This window comes from Microcaecilia unicolor, chromosome 2, assembly GCF_901765095.1.
Source record: "Microcaecilia unicolor chromosome 2, aMicUni1.1, whole genome shotgun sequence".
Taxonomy (NCBI): Eukaryota; Metazoa; Chordata; class Amphibia; order Gymnophiona; family Siphonopidae; genus Microcaecilia; species Microcaecilia unicolor.
This window is the reverse complement of record NC_044032.1, coordinates 98635834-98648324: the sequence shown is the minus strand read 5'-3', so window position 1 is coordinate 98648324 and position 12491 is coordinate 98635834. Positions and strand designations below refer to the sequence as shown.

At 52.0% G+C, this 12491-nt stretch overlaps 1 long non-coding RNA gene across 2 annotated transcripts in view; it reads left to right on the top strand.

The window, feature by feature from the left end:
- LOC115462266 overlaps positions 1 to 12491 on the top strand; it is a 33615-nt gene that overhangs the window by 504 nt on the left and 20620 nt on the right. Inside the window, exon 2 of one of the 2 annotated variants that reach the window (XR_003940796.1) lies at positions 366 to 406. The exons of the other annotated variant lie outside the window; for it this stretch is intronic. This is a non-coding gene — a long non-coding RNA (uncharacterized LOC115462266). The remainder of the gene's footprint in view (positions 1 to 365; positions 407 to 12491) is intronic. 2 annotated transcript variants of the gene reach the window in all.

Below are 12491 nucleotides of genomic sequence, written 5' to 3'. Positions count from 1 at the left end.
TAGAGGGAAGAGAAATGGAAGAAGAGAAAGATGGGGAGAATGAGGGAGAAAAGAACAGAAAAATGGAATCCTTGTTTATTTTTTTTAATTATTTATTCTGAAGCTATACTGTTGATGTTATGAAACTGGTGAAAAACATGATTATTTTTATATTTAACAATAGTTTTAAACACAGATGCATCAAAATTTCCATTCTTCTGAACCCATTTATCTTTTCCCCAAATTTCCTCTCCCACCCACTTCTTTGTATCTGCACACAAGAGAGAGAATTTAAGGTCTTCTCTGCAAAAAGAAATCATATTTTGCTTTTTTTTCTCCCTTTGTCTCTTTCCACCTCTCTCCATCAATTCCTGTCCTCATTTTAGGAGGCGATTGCTGCCCTGTTTGTCGCTTTCAGACAGCTGTGGTAAGGAGATTATCAAAATGCTGTTCAGAAAAATGATACATATGTTTAAGTTGTTGTCTCCCAGAATAAAAGCATCTGAGTATGCAAAACAAATTGGCAGAGCACTGAAAACAGATTCTAGAACTAGAATGATAGCCTTAGGGAAACCTTAGACTTTGAAATCTAAATGTAGGGAGAGGCTGATTGAAACCTTGACTAGTGTCTGACTTTCTCCTGAGCCCAGACACATTCAAACTAAGCATAGTTTACAACATACTCTGAGATTTGTTTTTGTGGTTTTCAAACTGTGGTTTGAAGTTTTCAGGTCCATGACAAATAAACAAACAAACAAAAAACACAGAGCAAGTCATGGCAACATTCCTTTTCCTAAGCAATCTTTTGCCTAGCACTAAATAATTATTTAGTTTGACTAATTAAAAAAAAGGTTTCTTCGCTTCTTCTATTTTGTGTTATCTTTGTTCTCTATTTCCTTCATACACATGTCATGCCACCACTTCCTGGGTGAAGAATTTGAAGGAGGATGTGTAAGACATACTTGTGGTTACGTTCCCCCTCAATTAATTTTCAAATCCCTAGCTCTAAGATTTTGGTAAATTCTACAATCGTGATCAACCTACAGTAATTCTATAGATAATTCATCATTGGATATCATACTTTTAAATATTGATCTTTAGGGACCTGAAAGTTTTTTGGGGGGGGTGGGAGGAGGGGAGTGAAGACACAAGGCTGAAAGTTCACCTAGGGTGCCCAATACCCTTGCACCGCCACCACCAGACTGACACCAGATATGAGTTCAATGGTATTGCAATTGATTTCCCTTTATCCTTCAACTAACACTTTTGATTGTTTTATATTTGTTTAGCTCATGCCTTTTTAATAGTAGCCTAAGGCATGTTTCAATCATGAACAGTAGGTATCACCCTGTCAATATTTAGACACTGTGGTTGGTGGTTTTTAAAATATAATCAAAATATTCAGTTGCTAGTGCTCAATATCTGGAGAGAGTGGAGAGTGCCACTACTATCCAGATGGTTTTAGGACAGCTCTTTTGCTGTCCTAATGTTATCTGAATACTGGTCTCTCAATATTGCTGCTCTCTGGATAACTCCTGGAGTTGTCTGCACACTATCCTGGCACTATCTGGACAGTCAGCAGGGCCGCTGAGAGTCAGAGCCAGGCTCGGGGTGGGGGGGGCGCTGCCGCCCCCCCCCAACTTGGGACACACCTGGGGCTCCCCCCCCACTTGGGATGCAGCCACCACCCCCTCCCACTCGGGACACAGCCACCGGGCCCCCCCAATCATGACGCAGCCGACGCCCCCCCCCCCCACACACACAGTTAGGATGCAGCCTGAGCCACCGAGCCTAACCTGGAAACAGCCGTGCTGCTGCCATGAGAGATCCCAGCGCCAGGCCCCCCTTTGAGGCTGGGAGGAGCTGACGCACTGATGTGAGGGGCATTCTGCTCCTTCCCAGCCTCCAAGGGGGGCCCGGCACTGTAGCCTGTCTCTCACCTGCTCTAGTGTACCAGGACCAGTTCCCAATAGGAGCAGGAGAGAGACAAACCCCAGGTCCTGGTGCCGGACCTTCTTGGAGGCCAGGCTCGGGGAATTTTGCCCCCCCCCCTCTCGGCGGCCCTGACAGTCAGGGAAGTCTGTAAGGATTATCAAGATAGTGCTGCTGAATATCCATGGAGACCAGCAGCTAAAGGAAATGTGGTGGATGTTTCCCTTTGAATATCAGGTTGTAAGTTTGCACGTGAGGAGCATCAGTTGGTGCTCAGCCTATTGTTTTAACCACTAGCCCACTCCTCCACTCCTTTCTGAATGGTCAGTGGTAAGGGTGTGTGATTTCTTAAAGTCTTTTCACTTTGAACATGCCTCTGGGATGGGGACTGCTTCTGGATGTCTCTGTGATGAAGGTAGATGGAGAAGATGAATTTTTGTGGTCGTGTAGGGACTGACTGACGGTATCCCAATTTGCAGCATGACAGTCAGTTCAGACAAACCTTGCCTGAGATCAGACATACCTTGCCCTGGATCAGGGGTGGACAACCTCGGTCCTCGAGGGCTGCAACCTAGTCAGGTTTTCAGGATTTCCCCAATGAATATGCATAAGGTCTACTTACATGCACTGCATCCATTGTATGCAAATAGAGCTCATGCATATTCATTGGGGAAATCCTGAAAACCTGACTGGGTTGCTGCCCTCGAGGACCGAGGTTGCCCACCCCTGCCCTAGATGCTCAAAACCTAGCTGACCAGCTTTGACTAAACTTGTGCAAGAGTTGTACTGATTATGTACACATTACCCTGCAGATACCCGAGTACTCTTGTGAGGGAGCACAGCATATGGTGATTTACATTGGCATAATTCAGCGGAACAGTTACAATTTTGGTTTTAATCCTATATAAGCTTCTGCATCATATCAGTATGAATCAACATTCCAGTTCTTTGAAATGCATTTGGGAAACTGAGATGGGTATTCAACTTTCTGAATTCCAGTGGCAATCCTTCTGGTCTTCCAATATTCAATGCTCTGCATCAGCATCACTGATATAAGCATCGTACTTTTTCGCACATAGAACACTATCCTGCTTATTTTCGAAAGGAGAAAAACGCCCATGTTCGGGAGATGGGCGTCCATTTCCCGTGGGTGGCCAAATCGGTATAATCGAAAGCCAATTTTGGTCATTTTCAACTGCACTCCATCGCGGGAACGAATAAAGTTGACGGGGGGACTGTCGGAGGCATGGTGAAGGCGGGACTGGGGCGTGGTTATTGGCCAAGCAGAGATGGGCACACTCGGTCAATAATGGAAAAAAAAGGTGTTGTTAGTGAGAATTGAGGACACTTTTTTTGGACCCTTTTTTCTCACGAATGGGTCCCAAAAAAGTGCCCTAAATGACCAGATGACCACCGGAGGGAATCGAGAATCACCTACCCTGACTCCCCCAGTGGTCACTAACCCCCTTCCACCAAAAAAAACCCCACTTGCAAAAACCTTATTTCCCAGCCTCTATGCCACCTTCAAATTCCGTACCCACCTCCATGACAGCAGAATGTGTTCAATCCTCTCACAGCCTTTCCCTGGGTCAGATGTGGCTCTCAGGTGCACTGCAGGGTCACATCAGCATTGCATCGTGGTGGGTGTAGGGTATTGGGCTCCGTGATTTCACTAGCTTGTGTTGGTAGTTGGTAGGCTCTTCTCCCTTGGTGCTTTTCCCTCTGCTTACTGGGTCAGAGTGTGCCCTGTTTTGTTTCCGGTAGTCCACAAGGTAGTGGCCATTTTTGTAAGTCCGTTTTATATCCCTTTCGTGTGTTAGCCACGTTACAGAACTTAGTTCTTACCTTGAATGTTGTTGAAAGAGGGCATTGTACACCATTCTGCTAGCTCTGAGCTACTGCTAATCTTAGTACCAGGGAGACTCGTTGCCAGTGGGGCACAACCTCTGATCTGCAGTTAACTGTGAGTAAACACGGTTATTGAAATAAAGGATGTTTTCAGCGAGATTAGTCTTATGGTGTGAACTGCTGTGCCATACAGCAGCAACAAGTCCTGACCCTGGAGCACTTTTAGTGGGTAATGCAGTGCACTTCAGGCAGGCAGACCCAGGCCCATCCCCGCCTACCTGTACCACTTGTAGTGGTAAATGGGAGCCCTCTAACCCCCCCCCCCCCAAAACCCACTGTACCCACATGTAGGTGCCCCCCTTCACCATTAAGTGCTATGGTAATGGTGTAGAGTTGTGGGGAGTGGGTTTTGGGGGGGATTTGGGGGTCTCAGCACCCAAGGTAAAGGAGCTATGCATCTGGGAGGTAATTTAATGTTTTTTCCTATTTTTTAAAAGTGCCCCCTAGGGTGTCCGGTTGGTGTCCTGGCATGTGAGGGGGACCAGTGCACTATGAATCCTGGCCCCTCCCACGACCCAAAGCCTTGGATTTGGTCGTTTTTGAGCTGGGACGCTTCGGTTTCGATTATCGCTGAAAAACGAAAACGCCCAGCTCAAACAAACGCCCACATCTCAAAAACGCCCACATCCAATGCATTTGCCTGGCACAAACCGTATTTGCAAAACTAAAGATAAACGTCCATCTTTTTCGAAAATACGATTCGGCCCACCCCTTCACGGACCCGTTCTCGGAGATGGATGTTCTTACACATGGGCGTTTGCGTTCGATTATGCCCCTCTATGGACTCCAGTTCGACTACAAAAATTGGACATCACAACATCTAACCTCTGTTGGTCATGTGCCTCTTCTCCAGGAACTCTTGTTCATATGTTGTTTTTCTGTTCTACACTGTTTGATTTCTGGTGACAAGTGTGGCACAAGAGTCTGCACGTGTTCTGCATTCACAGTCTCTTGTTATATACACTGATTTTACTCTGGCCTTACATGGTCGCACCTACTGAAGTGGAGAAAAATGGGATACTATTCAAAATAATGATGGCTAGTGCATTATAAGATATTCTGAAATGCTAGAAACATACCAGTTTGCTGTAATGCTTTATTCTAATGGAACACATTGTGTTTAACATATACATTTTAAGCTCTCATTGCAGAGAAAACTGGGCTTCTCTTAATCAGTTCTTGAACATAAGGGATCATTAGCAGGTATGATAATGATGGGAATTAGAGGCAGACAAAACTGCCAATGTCAGTTCCAGTCTCAAAATGACTGCTGTGACATCCCATGACAGATTCGCAAGGCTGCAATGGAAAGTTGAGACAGTCATTTTGACTGCGGAGCTGGTGTGGGCAGAAGTGACATGGGATTGCTTCTTCCTCGAAGAGGCCATTAGACCACCAGGACTTTGAAGGTACGACTGGGGAGAGCCTACAGGTGGTGGAATGGCAACACAGAACGGTTGTGTGGGTAGGTGGCCCAGGGGAATGGGTTTACTGGTAGGGGCAGAGGCTGGCCTGGGGGCATGTGCTTTCTTCAGGGGGAGGCGGAGCAACAATTTCAGTTTCGGCTTTGGTTACAGCCAAAACCAAGCAGCAAATTCCGGTCAAATCTGAAAGCCCCCAGTTTCGGTTGCCCCCTAATGGGAAGCTTTCTGTGTAGGGGTATTGGGGCAGATGGGAGGGATAGTAGGGGTATCTCTTACTGTTCAGCAGGTTTTGTTATTTTATGATATTGCTGTGTTTTATTTTAAATGTTTTTGAACATTAAAAAAAAAACTGCATTTGTTATACTACTTATCCATGTTAGAACTTTCTCTCAGTGGTTTACAAAACAAACTAAACAGCACAAGAAAATATATTCACAAACCTATAAAGTCCGCCCTCCCTTATTCAAACCAAACAGTATTGCTAAACATTCAAATGCAATCACTGAAGGCCTCCTTTACAAAAAATGCTTTTAATCCCTTGCAATATCTCATCTGTACTTGATTGGGTAGCCTAGCAGAGGTGCAGGTTCAGCAGATGAGGACTTGGTGGTGCCCCTACCTGCAAAATAGACAGCACAAATAATGGATACTCTAGAAAGAAAGACTCTTTGAGCCCCTTTTACTAAGCCGCATAAGGCTCTACGTGTGCCCAATGCGTGTCAAAATGGACTTACCACCTGACTACCATGTGCCTCTTGCAGTAATTTCATTTTTGGCATGGGTCCACTTCGCGCGTCTGAAAATTTTATTTGCAGACACGTGCCAAGTGGCATCTGGCGTGCATAGGTCATTACCACACAAATTCTTTACCGCTAGGTCTATGGCTGGCAGTAAGGTCTCAGAACCAAAATGGATGCGCGCCAAATTTTGATTTTGTCGCACTATAATTTTTGGCAAAAATTTTAAAAAGGCATTTTTTGTAGGTGCGCTGAAAAATAATTCTGCGTGCGCCCCAAACCCACGCCTACACTACCACAGGCCACATTTTACCAAGGCTTAGTAAAAGGACCCCCTTTGTTAATGGAATGCCCTCCCGCGGGAGGTGGTGGAAATGAAAACGGTAACGGAATTCAAACATGCGTGGGATAAGCATAAAGGAATCCTGTGCCGAAGGAATGGATCCTCAGGAGCTTAGTCAAGATCAGGAGGCAGGGCTGGTGGTTGGGAGGTGAGGATAGTGCTGGGCAGACTTATACGGTCTGTGCCCTGAAGAGCACAGGTACAAATCAAAGTAGGGTATACACAAAAAGCAGCAAATATGAGTTATCTTGTTGGGCAGACTGGAGAATTCCTTTATTAAATGAAAGCGGAAAATCAAATTTCAATACATTACACTGTGCAGTTATAAAGCCAGCCCCTCTATACTTTTATACAAAAATGCAAATTTTACACAAAAAACCGTCCCCCCCAACCCCCCCCCAAACATTCAACTCAACTTCAAGCGTACATGCTTCCACCAAACCCCAAAGGTCTTTACCCCCACCTCCACCCGTTCCCATCGGGCCACTTCCTGGACAGCTCGGACAACGTCCCAGGAGACCTGCTCAGCAGACCTGCACTCCTGGCCCAGGGACACCCCGCAGCGAGCCATCCATAGGCAGTATCTGATGATAACTGAGATTAGAAAGGCGGTACCTGGCTCTAGCCGCCCCGTCTCCCCCTGCCTCCCATACACCCAGTCCGCATAGGTGTAGGACGTGAAGCTGGGGATGGCCAGCAAGGCAGCCACTCTCCGGCAAACCGCTATGGAGAATGGACACTCCTTCAGGAAGTGGTCCATGGTCTCCAGCCGGCCAGCACACTCCCCCCTCGGGCAGTCTCGGTCCTGCTGGTTCCTACACCGAAGGTTTGCCCTAACATACAACCTGCCATGTAGGGACAGCCAAGCAATGTCCCTGTACTTGTGTGGGATGCGTTTGGATGAAATAAACCGCAGGCCCTGCCTCAGCACGGGCTCCGGAGCATCCCTAAGAGCCAGGGGAGAGGAGAAGCGTTGGGAGCGAACCCGCTCCACCCAGATCTCCCTCTGTCCTGCCCTAACTTCCTCCCATGTAATGTCCCACAGCCGAACCAGCTTTACCAAAGATTTATAGTAGCCTACCCCCTCCGGGAACCCTTTCCGCAACCGTCCCACCCTACCTCCCCCCAACCAAGGACCCCAAAATCCCTCCCACCACTGGACAACACTGTGTACCCATCCTGGGGCATTCAGACCCCCCGCCCGCCCCAGGTTAAACTGGATGAAGAGGGAGGAGAATAGCAAGACTGGGTTTACCATTCCCACCCCCCCTTCCTCCCGCGACCGGTAAGTGAAATTACGTCGAACTGGGTTCATCCTGTTCCCCCACAGGAGTTGAAAGAACACGCTGTAAATTGCCGTGAAACAGCGTTCCGGCAGGAGACAGATGTAGCTCAGGAACAGGAACATGGGGACCACCTGGCTCTTCAGCAACCGGACCCGGTCCTCCATGGGCATCCGCCACCCCTTCCAGCGGTCCACCTTCTCCCTCGCCTCCGCTATCCTTTGTTCCCAATTTTCCCGCCCGTAATCCCCTCCCCCAAAATACACTCCCAAAACCCTCATTTTCTCTATCCCATCCGGGAACCCTCCACCTAAATTAAACCGCCGTCCCTCTGGCCCCACCCACAAGCTGGTGCTCTTGCCCAGGTTTACCCGAGACCCCGAAGCCTGGGAGTATGCTGCAAGGGTCTCCTGCAGCCTCCTCCCCTCCCTGCGATCCGCCACCCAGACGGTGATATCGTCCGCATAGGCGATGACTCGCAACACATTCCCTTTGCCTACTTCCACTCCTCTGAGCCCGTCCTCCCCCCCCCCTTCCAGCCTCCTCACCAGGGGATCAATGGCGAAAGCGTACAGCAGGGGGCTCAACGGGCACCCCTGCCGCACCCCCGCCGAGATCCCCACCTCCGCCCCCCTCCATCCATTCACCAGGGGAAAGAATCGCGCCCCCGCATACAATAACTGAAGTTGCGCGATCCATTCCCCCGGGAATCCATAGTGGTCTAGGACCTTCCATAAAAAACCCCACTGCACTCGGTCGAAAGCCTTGTCCTGGTCCAAGGCCACGACCAGCCTGCCCTCTCCCACCCGACTACGTTCCAGGCCCTCCCTCACCCAGGCCACTGCCTCTAGCACCCCCCTTCCCGGGACCCCACACCCCTGCGGGGCTGCCAGCACTTCCCCGGAGATCTTCCTCATGCGGGCAAGGAGCATGTGAGCGAAGATCTTCCGGTCGGTGTTCAGAAGTGCAATCGGCCGCCAATTTGCCACATCCTGGGGGTCCTTGCCTTTGCTAAGAAGGACCAAAGCTGATGCCCCCCATCGACTCAGGCAAGGATCCCCCTGTTCGTGCCGCCTCCCAGATTGCCAACAAGACTGGCGCCAACTGATCCCTAAACTGCTGGTAGAACTCTGCCGGGAGTCCGTCTGGCCCCGGCGCCGTCCTGCGCCGCAAGGCCCCAATGGCCTCCTGTACCTCCCGCAGCGTCCACGGCCGCAGCAAGGCCCGAAGATGAGGCCCCCCCCTTACCCACCCCTGGGGTTTCCTCAATGTACCTCGCCATGGCCTCCTCCCCCAACCGTTGGTCCAAAAAGGCCCGCCCAAAGTGGGTCCCCACCACCTGCAAGATACCTTCCCTAGACTGCTGGAGCGTCCCCCCCTCATCCCTTAACCCCTCTACCACCCTCCTCTCCCTTCTTTCCTTACAGCAGTCATAAGGGTTCGGGCTGAGCAGCTTCCCGAAGTCCCGCTCATAGACGAGGGAAGAGTACCGATTGTATTGTACCCGTTCCACCTCCTGCTGCAAGGCCTCAATGTCCTCCCTCTTCCCTCCCCTGGAAATCAAATTGTCCCTTCGCTTCCTCAGAGCAGTTCCTAGCCGGGTGACCTCCCTCCCCTGCCTCCTCGCCTGACGGAGAAAGAACCCCCTGGTGCGGTGTTTCAAAACTTCCCACCAGTCCCCTAGGGAAGGGAAGACACCCTGAATGGATACCTGGTCTGCCAGAAACTCCAGATACTCCTGGTACAACACCCCCTCCCTCAACCATTTCTGATTTAAACGCCACAATCCTTTCCCCAATCCGTGAATCCCCCCTCCCCCCCAGCTCGACCAGCACCATCTTGTGGTCTGAGAAATCAACCTCTACCACCCTTGGTGCCTTCCCACACGCCCCTCCCCGAACTAAAAACCGGTCGATTCTACTTCTACAAGTGCCCCGGGCAAAAGTGAAACCCTGCGTCCCACCACCAAACTCTATGTGCGCGTCCACCAATCCCGCTCCCTTCATGATCCCTGCTAGCCGTACCCCATCGTAACCTACTTGCGCCGCCCTCCTCCCCCTATCCTCCTTCCTCAGGACTGTGTTAAAATCCCCCCCCCAAACTAGCTGCCGTGAGGTGTAAAGGTACGGCCGAATTTTCCCAAACAGTGCTGCCCTTCCCCGTTTGCTTTGCGGCCCGTAGATGTTAATCACCCGCAAAGCCACCCCCCGCAATCTCACATCTAACACCAGACACCTCCCAATTCCCAGCTCCACCACCCTCTGGATCTCTACTTTAAATGTTTTGAAGAGGATGCCTATCCCCCCATACCGTTCCCCTGCCAGACCCCAAATAGAGGGCCCCCATCTCCAGGCCTGCTTTGCCCGCCGAACCTCCTCCAGCGTTCGCAGCCTGGTCTCCTGCAGAAGAAAACAGTCCACCGCCACGGCAGAGAGGCCATCGAACGCCAAGCATCTCGCCCTCTGGGAGGCGACACTAGCCACATTAAGTGTGGCGAATGTTAACAGCAGTCCAGCCATCATTGTGCCGTTCCATACCCCCCGCCCTCCTGGCTACCTTCCCTCTGCTCCATACTACCTCCAGGGATCCCTTCCCCTTCACCCTCCCCTTCCTCGTCCGCCCAGTCCCGGACCCCTAGCTCAAAAAGCCCCCCCCCTTTCCTTACTTTCTTCCTCCCCTTCTTCCTCTTTTCTTCGCCCACCTCCCTCCCTTCTTGGGAGTCGTCCACTGACCCTCCCCCCCCTGCCTCCTCTCCCGCCCCTTCTGCCCCTTCTTCGACCCCCTCCATCAATCCTGCCTCCAGCCCATCCTCCCTCTCCTCTCTTGCCTTCATCCCTGCCTCCTGTCCTACCCTCCTTTTCTCCCCCACCCTCCCTTCAGCCCCCCCCAATCTGCCCCCCACCTCCCCGACCTCCTCCACTACCATTTCCTCCTCTTCGTCCCTCAAAACCTTCTCCCTCTTCTTCTTCTTCCTTTTACCCGCTGTTCCCTTTCCAGCGTCTGCCATGCTTTCCAATCCATCCTGCCGGCTCATCCCATCCTCTCCTTCCTCTCCTGCCAGTTCGTCACCCCCTTCCTCATCTTCCAATCCCCTAAATCTGTTCTCTACTTCTATCCCCATTCCTGCCTCCCCTCCCCCTTCCTCCCGTACCCCCGTCACCTTCCGTTGTTTTTTTGACACCCGCGTCCAACCCTCATCTGCCCCGTCCTGCCGCTTCCGCCCTTCCCCCAACCCTTCCCCACCTCCCACTCCCTGTCCCTCCGCAGCTCCTTTCCCCCCCACCCCGGGAACCTGATCTCGCCCTACATTCACTCCCCCCCTCTCCCTCTGAACTGGACCGCCCCCTCCCATGTCCTCCCTCTCCCCCGTTATGGGAGGCCCAAGGGCAAGCTCTGAATGCATGCCCCAGACCCCCACACAAATTACACCGGATAGATGCACAAGACTCCGTAGGATGCTCCTTAGACCCGCACTTCCCACACTGCCGTACTGGGCACGACATACTAAAATGTCTGAATGACCCGCACTTGTGACATTGCCGCGGCTGCCCCTTGTAAAAGCAGAGGATCCGATCCCTGCCAATGAACGCCGCGGAGGGAATGTGCTGGGTCACGTGTCCTGCCTGCTTCAGCCTAACCTGCGCACACCATCCTCCCGCCCACACCCTACTGGGGTCAGGGAGTTTGGACAAGGGGGTACGCAATTCTGCGTACCGCTGTAGCCAGAAGGCCAGGTCCGCCCCTGAAATGGATTCATTTCGGACCAGCAGGGTTACCTGCACCAGGTCAGGTCTGCTGATCGGTACGGCCCTAAAGTTTCTCCAATCCCCTTTCCCCCTTACCCCCTCGTATTTCTCCCAGAGGACCTCTATGCCTCGCTGGGTCAGAAAACTAACATCATACTCTGGGATATTCACCGGGTGGATACAGGCATAGAGGTCCTCTGGGAGAAATCCTAAACCCAAGACCAACTTCAGGGCCTCATCCCTACTTGGCATCCCCCCCTCCCCCACCCACCTTAACTGAATCACATTCCTCCTTTTGGGAACCTGGCCCCCCCACCCTCCCCCCCATCCTTCCCCAATGCTTCCTGCCCCCCCCATTCCCCCTGCGCCCGCCCCTCCCACCTACTACCGCCGCAAAGGATGGAGCACCCCCCCACCGTCCCCCTCCTCCATCTCCTGCACTGAGACCCCCCCTGCTCCTGCTGCGCCGTACCCCCCCCTCTCTCTCTTGCCTCCCCTCTCAGCCTCCCTCCCTTCTCTCCCTTCTGTCAGCAGACTTTGCACATCCCCTGCCTTCACAGTGTGCTTCTGTACCATTTCCCCTGCAGCAAAAAACCTGCCATTGTCCCCTTCAAAACGTTCGCTAGAGACAGTGAGAGCAGGTTCCCCTAAATACTTGTTCCCCTCCCAATGCCCCTGACCCCCTCCCCCGCCCACCGAGCCAACCCTCCCCTCCCGGCCCGAACACTCCCCCCTGGCTCGCACCCCCGCAGCCTGGCCAACTGCAAAGTCAAAGGTACCAGTCAAGTTTCCTTCTGGCGCACACTGCAAGGCAAACACCTCCCGCTCCTCCCCCCCTCCTTCCCCCCCGGAACCTGCTCTCTGTGCTGGGTCCCTCCTTGCAACGTGCTGCTCCAGCTTTCCCTGTGCGGGCCCGCTGTTTTCCTGGGAACTGGTCTCCCCTCTGGCGTCCTGCTTCGTTGGGACTTCCTGCTCTGCCGTTTTGCAAAGTAAGAGTGGCTTCCCGCACTCCAGCACCACTCGCTCTCCCAAACATGGGAATCCTCCTGCGCTGTAGCATTCTCCTCTGCGGCCATCCCTGCTCCTCCAGCCCGATTGGCTGGCGCCTCCTGCTCCAATGTGCTGGGCGGGCATGGCAT